At 32.0% G+C, this 20,139-nt stretch overlaps 1 protein-coding gene across 1 annotated transcript in view; it reads right to left on the reverse strand.

Annotated features, from left to right (window-relative positions):
• The window catches only part of LOC116277792 (adhesion G protein-coupled receptor B1-like), a 219,441-nt gene that overhangs the window by 130,810 nt on the left and 68,492 nt on the right, over positions 1–20,139 (reverse strand). Inside the window, exon 17 of the mRNA XM_072948444.1 lies at positions 2,251–2,305. The gene's annotated coding sequence lies outside the window, so the exon portion shown is untranslated. The remainder of the gene's footprint in view (positions 1–2,250; positions 2,306–20,139) is intronic.

Consider the following 20,139-nt stretch of genomic DNA (forward strand, 5'->3'; position numbering starts at 1 on the left):
ACTTTCAAGACTCTGCCAAGTGAAATCTATCAAATGGATCACATTTTAAAATCTGAATGGAATTTATGGTAAATGTAGTTCATACCTATTAGGCTGCAATGCCTGTCTAAATACATAAATTTACCTTCTTACATGTCATTTTTACATCTAATAAAGTAAAAAAAAATTGTTACATTAGAATTGTTATGCCTTATCATTTTTTCCCACAGAGTTGTTTTTAAGGAAATTTTAGATTGGAATACTTAGATTTTTTTTTAAAGCATTTGAAAGAAGCTTGAGTTATTTGTATGTCTTAGTCCATTCACGCTGCAATAACAAAATACCACGGGCTAGGTGGCTTATAAACAGTAAGTACTTATTTCTGATAGTCCTGGAGGCTGGGAAGTCCAAGATTAAGGTACTGATATACTCATCGTCTGGTGAGAGCCCAGCTCCTAGTTCACAGATGACTATCTTTTCACCGTGTTCTCACCTGGTGGAACGGATGAAGGATCTCTCTGGGGCCTCTTTTGCAAAAGCACAAAACTCATTTATAAGGACTCTACCCTTGAGACCTAATAGCCTACTAAACATCCCACTTTCTAATGCCCTGATGGTTAGGATTCCAACATAAGAATTTTGTGGGGACACAAACAATTCAGTCTAAAGCAGTATGGTTGTTTCACTTCTCCAATTTACTCTAATTTTCTCAGTCTTCTCTTAGAAAGAAAAATCCAAAATTAAATATTTGACATACAGACAGTTGTCAAGGTTTGAATTTGTGTGAGTTAATATATAATACTTATGAAGCCTGCATTATGTATATATGTATGAAAAATCACTGGCAAAAGGAGTATGCTAATGTATGCTGGTTAAAATATATTAAATATTGTATGCTAGTTCACCTCTTAGTACTGATTTTCACTCAAGTTTACAACTCCAATGTGCAAAAACAGCTTTAAAAAAGTCTTTCTTATTGACCTCTTCAAGATCACACTGTACATGATTAAAAGCTCCTCTGCTACCCATGTCATCAAAATAAAACAGAAAAGTCCAAATTTAGAGTACTGTATCTTGATAAGTAAAATAATAGACATTAAATATGCTTGGTTCCCTGCAATTAATGTAAGAATAAAACATATGAAACAATAAAACAAATGGCTTTCTGAAAAAGGTCTATACATGTAAGAAAAAAGGTTTCATTAAAATGCAAATCATAAAAATAATACCTGCAAAACAACATCATCTGTTAGCATAATATTATCAGTAGAAAAATATTTATCATACATTATTAATCAATATTCATTTATAAATAATTTTCAGGCTATTTCTAATTCATATTTGAAAATTTATATTGAAAATGCACACTTTTCCTTCTAATGAAACATAGTAGAGTTTTAATAATTACTTTGAGTGTTGCTTAGTAAAAATTCAAATTTTTACAATATCACTTTCAAAACAAACAATTAAAAAGTGATCATGAGAAAACAACATTCCCTAATCCCAAATAAATGACATTTCTGGGATTATTTCATTATTGCTGAGTGATTATAAATAATGATCAGCAACTGGATAAACAAATATTTACTCCATGACACTATTTTAATTCCTATAGTCCAATGATGGTTTAGTTTTATTACAGTTTCTCATTTAATTTCTGCACTTCTAAGAAAATAACTAACTGTGTTATTCTGGGACAAAGCTAACAGGAAAACTAGAGGCTTGATGAGAATATTATGCTCTGAAAAGAGAAACTGAGCATCAACAGGACACAAGCACAGGCTAAAATCAGGATTATAAGTCAGAGTGATACAAACAATTCAGTTTCACGGCATAAGAAAATGAGAGGGTGTCAGGATAAACATGAATAATGTGTCAGAAGTAAGTTGGACATGTGAGAGTCAGATGTACATACAATTAAAAAGGAAGTTGAAACACTTCAAGTTCAATATCAAAGTAATATTCAGTATGATTCAAGCAAATAATTGATTTAATGTATTGTAATCAATAAAAATTGCATATATATAAAAGATGAGGCATCGTTATAACACAGAAATAAGGAGTGAAATAATTAGAGATGAGACATAAGTAGTAGTAAAAGCATATATACGAAAGGCTTAGAGGACCGTGCTAGAGAAGGTGAAGTTTCATGGTAAGTATTGAGAAGCTACTGGAAGTTTGAAGAGAGTTAGGACTTTGGAAGGTAAAACTGTCCATAATACGAAATCCGATATTAAAGCACTTAGGTTGAATGCTTGTTTTGTCACTTACCAGCTCTGTGATCTCCAGCCAGGTGGTTAAGTCTTCTGTGCTTCAGATTTCTTTTCTGTAAAATAGGGATAATAATTGTAACTATTTCATAACGTTATAATGATTAAACAAACTAAATAATTTAATATTTGTAAAGCTTTTAAAACAGAGCATCTAGCACAGTAAGTGCTAAACGCATTTGGATAAATAAAACATAAATGTAAATAAAATGAGTAAAGAAAATTTTATTGGCTTTTGGGAAATGGTGAACATTTACCAACAAAGTACTAACTGAAATCTTTGAGCTAAGAGATGGTGGTGGCTGGATTGGTAAAGCTTCTTGTCCAATCCCTCTGGTATCTCCTGAGTTAAATGATCATCCATTAGAGGTTTCTATTTTCCAAATTTATTTTAATCAAAAGAGAGCCTCTCATTCCCAGTTTTGGGTTTGGCACAGTTACTCAAGTATCATGTAACCTCTGGTGCATTATGAATCTGTATGGATTTCTGGCAACTTGCCTGATGTTAGTCAAAACTTCTGATAATTCATGGGAGAGACTCAATGAAAGTGAACTGTCCTAACATTATACAGAAAGGTAGAAGGGGATGTTATGCTAAACATGGAAATGAAATTGTCAGATTTCAGTGGTAACACATCTCTCTCTCACCCCATCCCACACACACATCATGTTCCTGCTCTTAATTTGCTGATGCACACAAAAATTAAGTCACAGATATATTTATATTTCACAGTAAATATTCCAATTGTTTTGGCATCAAGACCAATGGAACAGAATAGAGAGCCTAGACTTAAATCCATATATGTATGGTCATCCGATCTTCAACAGGAGTACCAAGACTACAAACACACAAACACACACACACAAAAGGATAGTCTCTTTAACAAATAGTGCTGGAAAAATTAGATTTCTAAATGCAAAAAAGTGAAATTAGACCCTTATACACAAAAGCAAACTCAGAAAGGATTAAAAACGTAAATGTAAGAACTAAAGTCATAAAACTTCTAGAAGAAAACGTAGAGAAAAATCTTGAGATCGGTCTTGGCAATGACTTCATGGATATAACTTCAAAAGCAAAGGCAACAACAACAAATAAACAAGGGGGACTAAATTAAACTAAAACCTTCTGCACAGTAAAGGAAATAATCAACAGAATATAAAGAAATTGGAAAAAAAATTTGCAAACCATGTATCTGATAAGGGGTTAATTTCCAAAATATATAAGGAATTGCCATAACTCAGTAACAATAACAACAGCAAAAACATAAAAAATTAATAGCCCAATTCAAATATGGGTTAAAGACTTGAAAAGACATTTTTCTAAAGAATACAGACAATTGGCCAACAGATATGTGAAAAGACTCTCAACATCTCTAATCATCAGCAAATGCAAATCAAAACCACAGTGAGTATTACCTCACACCTCTAAGGACAGCTATTATCAAAAAACGAAAGACAAGTTTTACAAAGGTTGTAGAGAAATTAGAACTCTTGTACTCGAGTGGTGGGAATTCAAAATGGTACAACTGCTATGGAAAATAGTATGGATGTTCTTTAAAAAGTTAAAAATAGAACTATGATATGGTCTAGCAATTCCACTTTTGAGTGTTTACAGAAAATAATTGAAATCAGAATCTCAAAGAGATATCATCACTCCTACGTTCAACACAACTAGTCTTAGTAGCCAGATCAGATATCAAGGATGATCAGATACTGTAGAGGGTTCTTGCTAAATTGAGAGAAAAATTTCTACTAAAACTGGATTTTACAAGGAACGGCACAGATGAGCCTAGAAGGTTCAGGAGTCTGAAAGTTTGATCACGCAAAGAATTTTTTTTTTCATCAGTGAAATCTGTACTTTAAATAATGACATCTGGAATTAGCTATGTCAACAATTTTGACAATGGGAAGGAAGCAAAATATAAAGCATCAATGAAGTAATCTTGATTTAGGTTCAAGTGAGTAAAAAGGTGTTGCAAAACAAGATTATGTAGTAGATGTAATTATTTATCTAAATAAAAATATTGGGAAGAAACAAAAAGTCTTTCTCTATCCATAATGCAGGGGATACAAATTGATTTCCCTAGAACCAATATAAAAATCAATTCACTAACAGGGAAAATCTAGTGTGTTTTTCTGTGGGAAGAGTTAGAGCAAATTTATTTGGTCTGTGACCTGTTTCTCTCATATTACGGGATGGCTGGCCTTTATTTAACTATTTTTTCAAATGCTATTGTCTTGTTTGTTGGCTTCAGGATGGTTTATTGGTATCACAAAATGAGTAAGAAAGACATTCTTTGTAAGTTTGTTTTGATGATATTATTACTTAAGTATTTCAAATAATTTATCACTGAATACCATGTCCTATTTATTTACATTTTTATTTACATTTTTTTAGTGTCTTTAATAACTAGAGGACCACACATTGTTTACTACTTTCTTGCATTTGTCAAGTTATGTATTTTCAAGAAATATCCCCATTCATCAAAATTTTTGAGTTTATTGTTAGTTATACATAATGTATTTTATTATTCTAATAATAAAAATATATGGTGGTAATTACTTTTTAAATTCTCAGTATTGGCAATTTATATTCCTTTCTTTTATTCCTACGACTTATTAAAGGATTAACAATTTTATTTAATTTTCAAAGAATTTACATTTTGGTTTGCTGATCTCTCTGTATATTTTTTAATTTTGATTTCTGATTTTCTCTCAATTATTTCCTTTCTTCTACTTGTATGTATGTACGTTAGAAACACATATTTTTAGAGTATAAATTAAAGCACTGCTTTAGCTCCCCCACAATAGTTATTTTTCATATTTCCATTTTCTTCAGTTTGGAATACTTTCAAATTTTGTTTTATTTCTCCTTTAACCTATGGGTTATTTAGAAGCATACTGCTTGCTTGCGTAATGGATTTTCTATTATTTAATTCTAGCTTAGTCTCATTGTTGTCAAAGAACATTTTTTTTTATATTTTATTCTAGCTTTTGAAATTTGTTAAGCCTTGCTTTTATTCACCAGTACATGACTCATTTTGGAAAAAGTATTTCAAGTGCATTTGAAAATACTTTTCATTGTGGAGGTGTTGGTTGATGTGCTTTATCTGTCATTTTGTTCAAGTTTGTTTTTCATGTTGTTCAATTTGTATTTTTTATTTTTAGTCTACATGGCCTATCACTTACTAAGAGAAATTTACTTTAAGTTTCCAAATATGACTATGAATTTATATTTTTGTCCTTTTATTTCTGTCAGTTTTACTTTGTATATTTTAAACCATGTTAATGCATATACATTTGGTGTTATTACATAAGGAAGTTTAACTTGGTGCTTTGTTATGAAATGTTCCTCTTTAACTTCAGTAATGTTTTTTGTCTGAAATTCTACTTATAGGATAGGATGTTGGTATTACTAAATTAGCTTTATCATTTTTGAAGTCTTCTTATTCTTTTACTTTTAACATTTCTTTTTTATAATATTGAAGATAGATCATGAGGAAATCATGCTCCTGGATGAAATCTGACTTATTCCTTTTGCATTTTTTCCCTAATTCTCAACCTAATTCACATAATTTTTATATGAAAAATAATATACAAAAATAACATTTGTTTAATAATGTATTTTTAAAGACTGAAAACATTATTGGCTTTTTATGTAACATTAAGAATTTACTTCACCTACAGATCATTGCTCAAATAAACTTTCATAATACTGTTAAAATTTAATCATTCTATCAAATAATACAAAGCTTAAGTAATCCACCTTGCCATTTAAAAATTTTAAAAGGGGTGAAGTGAATTTAGAAATTATTTTTATTTTTTATTTTTAATTCGTGTTTGAAAAGGATTGCCAAAGATGAATTGAGGGAAAAATGCATAATTGACGTAATACAAATGTGACAGATTGATAGGGAAATAAAGTAACTGAACAATTCAGGGAATATGAAAGCTTTTAAGGTGGAATGTTTATGACTTAGACAACTTGAATACAAATGAAGTTGACAAGCACGACCTTTTACTAGTTTCTTCTTTAATGCTAAGAATAAAACACTTTGCAGAAGCATGTCATGATTGGCCTTACTACTCACAATATAATAATGCAATATTTTAAATGAAAAGCTGAAATAAATCAGAAGCTGTTTACTTTGTGAAAAAGAATATGAAAAATGCGCTCTTCAACCCTTTTCACAAATAAAGTAAAACACCTTTTCGTCATCTCATGTTTCAAGTGACTTGACATTTAGCAGTTTAAATGCAATTGGCACTAAATATTAAGAATTAATCAAAGAAAATTCAGATCAAATATTTGTATTTCATACTTTAAAGGAAAAATGTTAACAGCACTATAATTATTTCCTTTACCTGCTTATGACCAGAAGAGTTAGTTCTTCATAGTGGAATTCTGACTATGTCCAACTATTTGTTATTCAATCTCTCTCACACATGGAAAAGGGAGACAAATATAAAACTACAAGAAATACTGATTTGTTTCAAATATAGTTTTAAAAATATTTTTCATGGTCTTAGTTTTGTATTACACTGGTTAAGGCTTTGAATTTGAGAGACTCCTAGACCTGAATGAAAATCTTAGCTCAGCCACAAACAAGTTTAGTGAAATTAGGGATTTTATAGAACGATCAATTATTCTCAGTTTTCTTATACATAAATGGGAATGATACTATGTAATGGGAATGATATACTTTATGAATTCCTCTACTGTGATGGTTACTTTAAGTGTCAATTTGATTAAACTATTGCCCTAGAAATTTAACCAAGCACTAATCTTGTATTTTTTCAATGTGGTTAACATTTACAATCAACTGACTTTAAATAAAAAAGACAATTTTTTGTAACATTTTTTTCTGGTTTTGGTATCAGGGTAATGTTGGCCTCATAGAATGAATTTGGAGTGTTTCGTCCTCTTCAATTGCTTAGAAGAGTTTAAGAAGGACAAGTATTAATTCTTTATATGTTTGGTAGAAATCACCTGTGAAGCGGCTCAGTCCTGCACTTTTGCTTGCTGGGAGATTTTTGATGAAACATTCAGTTTCACTACTAGAGATCAGTCTGTTCCGATGTCTATTTATTCCTGACTCAGTCTTGAAAAATTGCATATTTCTAGAAATTTATTAATTTCTTCTAGGTTGTCCAATTTGTTGCCATGTAACTGTAGTATTCTCTTATGATTTTTTTTGTATCTCCGAGGTATCATTTGTTATTCCTCCTCTTTCATTTCTTATTTTGCTTATTTGGAACCTCTTTTTCTTGATGAATCTGGTTAAGGCTTATCAATTTTGTTTCTCTTTTCAAAAGAACAGCTCTTGGTTTCATTAATCTTTTCTATTTTCTTTGTCTCTATTTTATTTATTTCCTCTCTCATCTTTATTACTTCCTTCTGACTTTGCGCTTTTTTTGTTCTTTTTTGCTAATTCTTGTAGATGGTAGGTTTATTTCTGCTTTTAGTTAATTGTTCTTTATCCTGTTTTCCTGAGGAAACTTGCCAGAGATTTATCAACTTAACTAGAAGTCAAAAAAAAATCTTCAGGATTATTTTATTCTTGTCATTGTATTTCTTTGTCATTACTTTCTAATTCTTCTCTTATCTACTTCTTTGTACTTTTGGTATATTATGCTTTTCGTCTATACTTTTTAGTTATAGACTTTATCTTGCAATTACTCTCTCCCTCCCTTCTCTTTCTCTCTCTTCCTATTAATCATTATTTCTTTGCTTTTGGGTATTACATCCATCCACTGCATTTTTAATTTTGGTTACTATGCATTTTAGCTGTGGAAATTCCTAGTTCCTTTTTTTTCATGAATATATAGTTGATTTACAATGTTGTGTTAGTTTCAAGTGTACAGCAAAGTGATTCAGTTATGTATATTCATATATATATGAATATATATATATTCTTTCTCAGATTCTTTTCCACTATAGGCTATTGCAAGGTATTGAATATAGGTCCCTGTGCTATACAGTAAGTCCTTGTTATATATCTATTTCATATGTGTTAATCACAAACTTCTAATTTATCCCTCCCTCATTTCCCCGTAGGTAATCAGTTTGTTTTCTATGTCTGTGAGTTGTAAGTTCACTTATAACATTTTGTTTTAGATTCCACATGTAAGTGATATATGAAATCTGTCTTTCTTTGTCTTACTTTCTTCACTATAATATGATAATCTTTAGGTCCATGCATGTTGTTGCAAATGACATTATTTCATTCATCTTTATGGCTAAGTAACATTCCTATGTATATATATACACCATATCTTCTTTATCCAGTTATCTGTTGATGGACATTTAGGCTGTTTCTGGAAGTTCCTAGTTTTCTGTCACATATTTAATTTTTTATATTTCTAAAATATAAAATATAGTTATTTTATACATAAGTATGATGACTCCATTATCTAGAGCTTCTGTGAATCTATTTTTATTCTCTATAATTTTCTTTGCTTTTGGTCATGTTTTTAATTTGCCTCTGGCTGGTTATTTTTTATTGAGCACTAAATATCCATGAAAATTTCAAGAATAATTTGAGGTACAATATATCATATTAATCTTTGAGAAACTTACCTTTCCATCTGCCCTGTGTTTGAAGAACAGCAGATCTGCACTTTGTCCAATTTCAATAATTAAGATTATTTGATCAAATGGGTTAACCAAGGGTTCCCTTCCGTTGTGTTCTGGACACAAATTTCTGCTGCCTTAGCCCACAATGATGTTAAAACTTTAGCTCAGCTTCCTAATCTACACATGCGCCTCAAAAAAAATAAATAAAATAAGATTTACAAAACAAGGCTAAAATTTAAAAAAATACTCACACACACATATATATATAAATTTGAATCACTTTGCTGTAGACATGAAACATTGTAAATCAACTATACTTCACTAAAAAATTAAAATCAAAATTAAAATTTTTTAAGTAAAAACACAGGGCAAAGGGGCATCAACTGCTAGTCTCAAAGCATTGGACTTCTACCATGTCCAGACCTGGCCTGTATTTCTCCACTATTGTATTAGGTACCTAGTGCCTTTAAACATATGTGCTACATACTTTTTCAAGTGGATGGTTGGCCCAAATTATGTAGTCTACCATTACTCAAAGCCTGTATATTGCCTTTGACTATCCAAAGAAATCTTTAACTACCTGAGAACATGGTTACACTGTAACATGTTTGGAAAATTTAGCATTCCATTTAAGTAACTATGAATAGTTTACCACTACCTTCTCTTTGAAACATTTTCTTCACATGGCTATTAGACCGTTCCATTTCTCTCCTGATTATCCTCCTACTTCAATGTCTTCTACACAGGCTTCTTTAATAGTTTCTCTTTATTTCCTTAGCATTCCAATTTCCCAGGGCTCTGCCTCTTGACTTTTCTTTTACGTTTATAACCATTTACTTGATGAGCTCAATCAGTCACATGGCTTTATCTACATGCTATGTTTATGTATTTTTGCACATTTCAGATTTATACCTCTAGTCAGAATTCTCCTCTGAGTTCTGAGATCAAATTACCTACTATATATTTCTAAACTTATCCAATTTCCTTCTTAACAGAAACCCAACATGCCTTGAACTGAACTACTGTTCTTCTCTATCCTTAAACCTGCTTTTCGCACAATCTTTTTCTTCTCAGTTAATGAAAACTCCATCTCCGAGTGAAAACCTTAGCAACACGATCAACACCAGTCTCTCTGACAGCTTACATGTGCTGTTTGTGTACATCGTTTTGCCTCTGTTTCAGAAAAATAAAACATCTAGTCCCTTCTTACAATGTCCACTGCTATTTACCTTGTACAAGTCACCATCATTTCTAACCTGGATTAATGAATTAGGCTTCAATGCTTCAGTCTATTCTCAGCACAACAGCCAGAGTAATCAATCATATCACTCTTTAAAATACTTCAGAGGCTTCCTCTGACACTTACGGTATGTGTCAAAGTATTTTCAATCACCTGCCTCCCTGATCTCAAGTGCTATTTGTCCTCTTTTTCTAAGCCTCAGCTTCTTTTATTTCATCAAACATTCAACTGGTTTCTAATTCAAACACAGTATCTAATGAATGAAATTCATGAAGATTAAGAAAAATAATGCATATCTAAGTATCTGACACAACTGCTAGCAAGTAGTAGACAATGATTTCTTGCTGTTGTTTCCCTTTTTTTCTACATTATATTTAAAGGGATCATATTTAGGTCACAGAAGGACACACCATTTTAAGGATATATATCTCTATATTCTTGATTCTGCCTTCCTAAATGCTTTATCTTGAGTTACTCTATAAAATATTGATTAACTTTCTAAAACTGTATGATTTTTGATACTATCTTTTTAACTGAATTAGTTTCCAGCAAAAAAAATAAATACTTCCTGTGATTAACAAACTTAGCACATAAACGTGTTAGGCTCTCCACTGTATCTATTTTGTCCTCATTCAATGTTCCTATTAAAAACAAAAAAAAACTAGTAGCGAGATTGCTGTTATAGAATTTGTGATTTCAACTAAGTACCATTTTTTTCAATCCATCTGTAAATATTAAGAGACAGTTATTTATTGATTTGTCCTTGTACAAAGTCCATTAGCTGCCCATGTTTGACCATTAAAAGGGTTTTCTCCAAAGAAGAACATTAGGTAACCATTATGATTATCTCAGCAATATAACAAATTACTACCTCTGTGAACTTTTAGTCATCGACGGTGGCCTTCCAGATTTTACGGACTATACAAGAAATTCACAAGATTATTTGGGCAGGAGTTTTACAAAAGAAACCTTTGAAAGGTCTTAGGTTAAATTTCACCTAATATTTGATTATTGTGTCATTGGTATTACACAAATAATAGCAGATGAAGTACTTTTCTTTTTTCTAAGTATAGTTGATTCACAATGTTAGTTTCTGGTGTATAGCATGATTCAGTTATATACATAGATTCTTTTTCGTTATAGGTTATAACGTATTGAATGTAGTTCCCTGTGCTACATATAGTAGAACCTTGTTTATCTATTCTATATATAGTAGTTTATATATGCTAATCCCAAACTCCTAATTTACCCTTCTCCCTTTCCCCTAAGGTACTTTCTTAGAGTAAACCTCAACTGTATCTCAGAAGAACTATTTCAGTGTGTTCTTTATACTTTATTAATAAATGTTTTACTACCCACAGCATTTGAAAAGTATATTAATAAAATACATTTTTCCTTTAAATAATATATCCAAAACGTCAAAGGAAAAATGTATAGCATATTTTTTACTATACAGATTTGTGAATGAAAAATATTGCCAGCCATATCAGTAAACGAATAATTCTGCGGCTTTCAAGTTATCAGCCACTACTGCCACCCCAGACTGTGAGCAGAGGGAACTCAGGATGTTGACAAGCAGGCAGCCTGGTCTCTGCAACCACACTCAACAGCGTACCCGAGGGGAACTCTGGATATGAAAAAACAGGACACTGGCCCTAGATGGCTAGCTGCATATCAAAGGAATGATTTCAGTGAGGCCACACCTTTACACCTTCCCATACATAGAAAACAACTAAGTTCCTTAACTTGAAATACTCTGGTTTTCTTTAATTAACGTTAACCTTTTGATCTTTCAACTAACTGGTCTTTGTTGCAAAAAACTCCTATATATCCTGGCTTCTCCCTTGCCTAGGTGGAAGTCTCTTAGAGTGATCTGAGAGGCTGTGTCCTGGGCTCAAGTCCAAAGAAAGTCCACCAAATAAAACACAACTTTCAACTTACAGGCTGTGCCTTTTACTTCAGTCGACAGATTCCAAGATAATATAAATCAAACCACTATATATTCTGAATTAGTCACACATCAATGGTAACTGTAGGTTAATAATAGTCATACAACACTGGTCTCATAGAAAAATATTAAAGGCCATTTTAAAATGAAGTTCATAAGCAAAATAGATATAAATTTTATTTAAACAATGCCATTTTTGTCCCTTTTCCAAGTCCCAATATCACAGAATAAATCAGAATCTCTCCTATAACTTCTGAAATTTCCAAAGCTATTCTCATTTCTGAACCATTTCATAAGACAATATTGAGATTTTTTGCATTTTCCCTAACTTCTCTTGGAATATATGGACATGGATATACTGCTACAAGTTGTTTGAAACCAAAATGATCAAATTCTTGAAGATTCAGTAAAAACTAAAGCATATTTCTACTTTTCTTGAAATATAATTACTCTACGGAAGATCTAGATGAACGTAGTCCACCATTTTAATGTGTTTAGATATTTCTTGTCCACTCACTAATTATAAGTTATCAATTTATTCAATTCAATAAACCTTTTTAAAGAGCTATGAGATGCTGTATATCCAAGAGCAAATCACATTGTTATTTTCTTTAACAACCCCTGCAGTCTAGTAAGACAACTACCACTAACTGCAATCGCTCCTTATTTGTATGCTACTACTACAAATTTTTCCTTGCGTAACATTTAGCATATGCCAGACAATTTTAAATTCTTTACATGTACAATTTTATATGTCATAGCTCATACTATTTACTTGTTAAGAACAATTGTTCTAATTGAGGTGACTGCCCTGTAACAGGTAAAATAGAATACAGCATTTTAAGTGCTATTCATGAAAAAGGGCTACGACTTTTATTCCCAATGTACATGAAATACAATGTATTGATAAAGTGGATAATCTTACATAAAAACACCTTATTGCATACATTTTCACAATCATTTGGTAGAAAAGCTAACTAAAAAACTGAATATTAATATCTTAAAATAATTTATCTCTCATCCTAAACAAAGATGCAAAAATATCTACTTAATTCTAGGGGAAAAATACAAGGAAGAGAACAGAAATTATTTTTGTGTTTTTTTCCTATTTATTTAACCTTGGCAAAGTTAAGCAGCTACCCTCTCCCACTGCCCAACTCAACTAACACTTGCCTAATTATCTTAATTATTTCTTGATGCATGTAAATCTTATATTGCTATTATTGTTATTTCAACTATACAAAGGAAAAATATGAAGTTTTGAGAGGTTGTCTGCCTCATCTAGTGTTACTGAGTTAGTATGTAGTTGAATAAAAACACAAATTAAAGAGTCTAGCTCAAGATACTGTATGCTTAACATTACACTGTCTTGACTCCATATTATCAGGTTAATCAATTTCACCTACATGGGTATAAGATAGGAAATTCAGAGGAGCAAGCTTATTCATTTTGAATGACCAAGACAAGTAAATGAGTCTACCTGAAAGTGTTAGAGACATAAAATCACATCAACAATTACTAAAAAACAAAACAAAACTACTGCACTACTAAATTATAACAAAGAAGAAAAGATGAGGCAGTATAGTACAGTTAAGGTCAACAGTGGCCTTTGGAAGTAGACAGCCTGACCTTTGAATGCTCTCTCTGCTATTTAAAAAGCTGTGTAACCATAGCCAAATCACTCACCCTCTCTGTGCATCAGTTTCTTCATTTTCAAGAGACAATACCTTACAAAAAGGTTGTAAATAATAAATGTAAATTATGTAGAGCCTCGTGTGTAGCTCTACCTGGATTATAATTACTGACATTACTATTCATTGTTGTGCTCAGTACACATTATTACATAATGTACAAAGATTATCTTTGTAAAATGAAAAGAAAATGAGTACTGTATAATATACTTAAAAACTTGTTGCTCTATTTATTATAAAAGATTACTTGGGTTGTGGTCACTAGGTTGTTTTATGTCTTTAATGGAGTCCAGAACTATTCTATTTGGCCAGACTAACAAAAATGCTTATGCATCTCCTTAGTATCTTTACCTGTTTTAAAAACTGTTTCAAAATGGTATGCATACTGATAAACATGTGATGACAATGGGTATTTACTTTTTAGCATCCATTGGGAGGAAACTCAAGAGCCAGTTTTCACTCATCAATCAGAGGTAATTTTTTTTAAACTAACATAATATTATGACATAAGCTGTCATAATATTCCATCTCTCATATTTATTTTTCTGCTCATTAATTCTATCTCTTTTTCAATTTTTAATTGCGTTGTATTGTTTCCAAGTTTTGCTGATAACATGCAAGGCAAACAGCATGAGCTAAGAGTTTCAGATTACTTCCCCTGGAACAGACACTATGATAAGTGTTACATGTATATTAATGTATTCAAATATGTCATTAGAATCTTTGAAATAGATTATATTACTGTTAGGATAAAACAAGAGAATTCCTCTTTTGGGAGTCTAAAAATGTCAACTTCTCTGTAGACTCTTTAATATTTAGAAAATCAGGTTGCCTGCAAATAATTTTTTAACTTTTCCTTTTCAATCTGTATTTTTTTTTAACATATCACATTGTCTAAGATCTTCAGCACAATGTTAAATAGAAATGGTTAGAGTGGACAGCATGCCTCATTATTCTCTGTGTCAGGAAGAAGACATTCATTCATTAACTATTAAGTATGCTGTTAACTGTGGGTTTTACACAGTTATCCTTTATCAGTTTGAGAGATTTTACCATGAAAGAAGATTGAATTTTGCCAAATTCTTTTTAAGTTCCTCTCAAGGCAATCATATGGCTTTTCTTCTTTAGTCTGTGAATATAGTGAATTACACTGAATGATTTTTGTGTTACCAGAATAATCCTCAATTGGTCATGATACATTAATCTTTAAATATATTATAGGATTTGATACGTTAACTTCGTGTGAAGTACTTTTGTGGCTAGATCCACAGATTTTGTTCTTTCATAGATTTCTGGTTTTTGGTTTTGTTTTGTAGACATCTTCATCTAAATCAGTTATCAGCATAACACTGGTCTTATTATAAAATACATTTTGTAGTATTCTTTCCTTCTCAATTTTCTAGAAGTATTTGTGTAGAAGTGGTATTAATTATTTCTTAAACATTTGGTATAATCATCCATGAAGTAATCCAGGGGTAGAATTCTTTCTATGGAAAGTTTTTTTCTCCCCCCTATGAAACCAATTTCTTTAATAGATATAGGACTATTCAGTATATCTATTTTTTTCTTGAGAGAGCTTTGGTAATTTTTCTCTTTCAAGGTATTTTTCCAGTTTATTTAATTAATCAGATTTCCTAGATGGCTGTTAATAATATTCTCTTTTTATTCTCATTGTGTATGTAGGATCTGCATTAATCTCACCTCTGTCATTTCTGATATTGAGGACTTTTATCTTTTTCTTTCCTAAATGTATTGGTCATTTATTTGTCTTATTCTTTTTCTCTATCATTTCCTGTATGCAAATATTTATAGCCAACATATATAGCATATAAAATATCTAAATACATACAATGGCCTCAAACAGAAAACAACAAAATGCCCACTAACAGTTGAATGAGTAAACAAACTGTGGAATATCCATACAATAAAACACTAGTCAGCAATTACTTTTACTATCTCCAAACACAAAGATGAGTCAGAATAATTATGCTGAATGAAAGAAGTCAGACCAAAAAGATATATATTGCAATGATTCCATTCGCTTAAAAAAACAAAAATCTGGAAAAAAGAAACTATCCACAGAGACAGAGAGCAATTCAGTGTTTTCCTGAAGACAAAAGGTAGGGAGATGTGGATTTAAAAGGAACACAAGAAAACTCTTTGGAGTGACTACTATGCTTACATATTGATTATGGCAATGGTTTCTTAGGTATATATGTATTTATGAAAATTCATCCAGTTGCACGTTTAAATTGTGTAGTTTATTGTAAATCAATTATACCTCAAAAAAGCTGTAAAATAAAATATCCAAGTATGACCACTTCATGTGATTTAGCCTAATATCTTCTCCATTTCACAGAAAAATAACCAGAAAGACCAAAATATAAAATAATTTTCTAAAGCCACAAAGCTAGTAAGTTACAGGAATAGGACTGAAAACCACAGACTATGTCTCCAGAGCCTAAATACTTACACACTATTTAATAGGGCCTCTTAATGTGTGTGTGTTTGAAAGTTATATTTCCTTCACTACCCTTCTTTTTTAGTTTTTTATATATTAGTTGCTAGCATTCAAGATAAACATATTTATATTTAAATCAATAATTCAATTTTACTTTCTTTCTATTAATGGTGCTTTGAAAACCATATCACACTATTTTCATTCTACTGAAGGTACATGATAGCTCAAATAAATTTTTATGTATTTACTTAAGGGCATAAATCCCTAAGTAAGCTCATAAATCAACATATGTACCTATGCAACAAAATTTGATTGTTATTTACAAGTAAAGTATGTGAGGGGAAATTGTCCTCTGGTTGGTAAGCACCTATTATCATGTACTCTTTCTCACACATGTTGTTCACATATAACAATAAGGGAGTTGCAGCCCTCCTCCCAAGTGCTTCACTGAGAGTTGGGGCCTATCCTTATCATAGTATTTATCCCACTTTGTTATAATTAGTGATGTATTAGACAATTCCTTTTACTGATTAGACAAAAGTTCCTTTTAGTACAATTAATTAATGTAAAAGATGCATATTTTAGAAAGAAAATTCTTGTAGATTAAGAGTAAACATTACTAAGTCAAGCCAATTATCTGCTCCAACTGAATATGAGAACTATCAAAATCTGAATTTAACTTCAGAAGATGAAAAGATCAGGTTCAGCAGCATGATGGATCTGCAAACTGGAAAGATACTTGTCTAGTCTCAAGTTCAGTAACAAAAAATTGAAAATGTTTTAAAGAACAATCTTGCGTTGAATTTACTAACCACACATATATGCATTCTGCATATAGTGCTGCTAGACAATAGACCTTTAAAATTACACAGAATTTTTAGGCAATAACTTGAAGGTTTCCACACATGTGCATAGTATAACTTATACATACAAATGTAACTTGGAAAACATTGCACATCTTAATTTTTCTCTAATATAAAACAACTGCTTAGAGAAGTGATAGAAGTGTTATACTTCAGAATTCTAAGAGTAATATATACCCATATATCATAAGATTTAGAAGTCTTAAATTGCTAGCATCACATGGAAAGAGAATTAAAAATCTTGAAATTATCAGTTTTATTCAAAAACAAAAGTATTATTCCTTGAGACATGAGAATTTGATGTTATGATTAACCATCTGCAATCATTCTCACCATCTTATTTAACTACCCTTTCCTTTAAACCAACTTAAGTCTTATTTTCCCCTCACTTTGTCTTTTCTCTTAATTAATACCCAATCCCCATGGGGACCCCAGAACCCCAAAGTACTCTGCTTATAAAGCTTCCAAATTATCACATGTAATTTTAATTACGATTAACTACCATGGGTAAAACATTCATTACAAAGGGAATAAATAATAATCCAATTACACTTACAAAACTCTTTTTGGCTCAGGTATTTACCTGTCACCCTGGATTTTATTTCTAAAGCCTAGTTACCTAGCAAAATACTCCTAAGTAATTTCAGCAATTTTCTGTGAACATGAGAGAAGTAAGAAACTCCTAATACCAGCTCTCTAATCTGCTGCTTATTCTCTATCCCCAGCTGCCCTTTAATCATTTACAGTTAATATAATTATGTGTTTATTGTGAATGTATATGAAGAACTACAAATATAATAAATGTTACATTTGAAGGTGAAGGGAGAAAATCATCTCTTGGAAATTTTCAAAATAATTATTTAAGAATTATTTTCACAGCTATTAGACCCTTTAGTGTGATGTAGCTAGAAAATAAGCAGATTTGGGGGGAGATTTATTGCTGAGAACTCTTGGATATGAGCTCTCGCAGTCTGTGAGCACTGCAGAGAGGTGAAGTCTGCCCATCCCCAGAAGGGTGGTGAAATGATGTCCTGGGAGCCCTCTGTAGGGGAAGACAAAGAGAACTCGGCCCTGTCTCAGGCTAGCACAAGGTCAAGTGCACTGTGGCAGCCTGACGGAAACAGCTGCATGAGGCAGGCTTGCATTTCCTCATGCATTCATAAACATGAGGCTTATGTCAGGATTTCCTATAAACCAGATTCAGCCACACAGGAGAGAAAGAAACTGTGTGTGTATAGGTTGGAGTTTCCCATCACCCCTTCTTCAGGTTGGATTCATTTGCAGAACAACTCACAGAACTCAGAGGAACATTTTACTTACTGGATTACCAGTTTATTATAAAAGGATATAACACGAGAAAGGACAAAAAAAATCACATGATTATCTCAACAGATGCAGAAAAAGCATTTGACAAAATTGGACACCCATTTATGATAAAAACTTTTACCAAAGTGGGTATAGAGGGAATATATCGTGACATAATAAAAGCTATTTATGACAAATCTACAGCCAGCATAGTACTCAATGGTGAAAAGCTGAAAGCTTCCCCCCTAAAATCTGGAACAAAACAAGGATGTCCACTCTCACCACTTCTATTCAATACAGTATTGGAAGTCCTAGACATAGCTATTAGACAAGGAGAAGAAATAAAAGGGATCCAAATTGGAAGAGAAGAGGTAAAGCTGTCATTATATGCAGATGATATACTATTACATATAGAAAACCCTGAAGAATTCACACAAAAACTACTAGAGATGATACAGCAAGGTAGCAGCATACAAGATTAACATACAAAAATCAGTGATATTTCTTTACACTAACAATGAAATATCAGAAAAGGAATATAAAGAAACAATCCCTTTTAAAAATTGCATCCAAAAGGATAAAATATTTAGGAATAAATCTGACCAAGGAAGTGAAAGATCTATATGCAGAGAACTACAAGACACTAAGGAAATGGAAAGATATTCCATGTTCTTGGATTAGAAGAATTAATATTGCTAAAATGGCCATACAACTGAAAGCAACCTATAGCAATCAATCCCTATAAAATCACCCAGGACATTTTTCACAGAACTAGAACAAATAATCCCAAATCACAAAAGACCCAGAACTGCCAAAGCATTACTGAAGAAAAAGAATGAAGCTGGAGGAATAACCCTCCCAGACTTCAGACAATACAAGAGCTACAGTAATCAAACCACCATTGTATTGGTACAAAAACAGGCATATGGATCAAGAGAACAGGACAGAGAGCCCAGAAATAAACCCACAAACTTTTGGTCAATTAGTCTTTGACAAAGGAGGCAAGAACACAGAATGGAGTAAAGACAGTCTCTTCAGCAAATTGGGAAACTGCTGTTGGGACTAAAAAAATAAAAAAATAAAATTTATCTACAAAACAGAAACAGACTCACAGACATAGAAAACAACTACAGTCACCAGGGGGAAAGGGGCGGGGACGGATAAACTGGGAGTTTGATTTGCAGATACTCACTAATACACATAAAACTGATAAACAACAGGTTATACTGTATAGCACAGGGTACTACATTCAATACTTTGCAGTAACTTTGGTTAAGAATATGAAAATGAATGTATGTTCCTATGTGACAGAAGCATTGTGCTGTACACCAAAAACTGACACAATATTCTAAACTGACTATACTTCAGTAAAAATATTAAAAAAAAAAAAGTGTAACTCAGAAACAGCCAGATGCAAGACATGCACAGGCTAAGGTATGTGGGAAAGAGCACAGAGCTTCCATGATCTCTGGGAGCACCATTTTCCCAGCATCCCCACATGGTCACCAATCCAGAAGCTCTCTGAACCCTAACCTATTGGGTTCTTTATTACATAGGTATACTTGATTAAATCATTGGCTCTTAGTGACTGGTTAAATCTGCAGCCCATCTCTCCTCAGAGCGCAGGGGGTGGACTGAAAGTTCCAACCCCTAATTATATGGTTGGCTCCCCTAGCAACCAGCCCCCTTCCTTAGGATGCCCCTTAGCATCCTTAGGTGCTTTCCAAAAGTCACCCCATTAACATAAACTCAGGAGTTGTTGAAAGGGGTTTGTTATGAATATCAAGACACTTTTATTACTCTTA

This window comes from Vicugna pacos, chromosome 23 (genome assembly GCF_048564905.1).
Source record: "Vicugna pacos chromosome 23, VicPac4, whole genome shotgun sequence".
In the NCBI taxonomy this organism is placed as follows: domain Eukaryota; kingdom Metazoa; phylum Chordata; class Mammalia; order Artiodactyla; family Camelidae; genus Vicugna; species Vicugna pacos.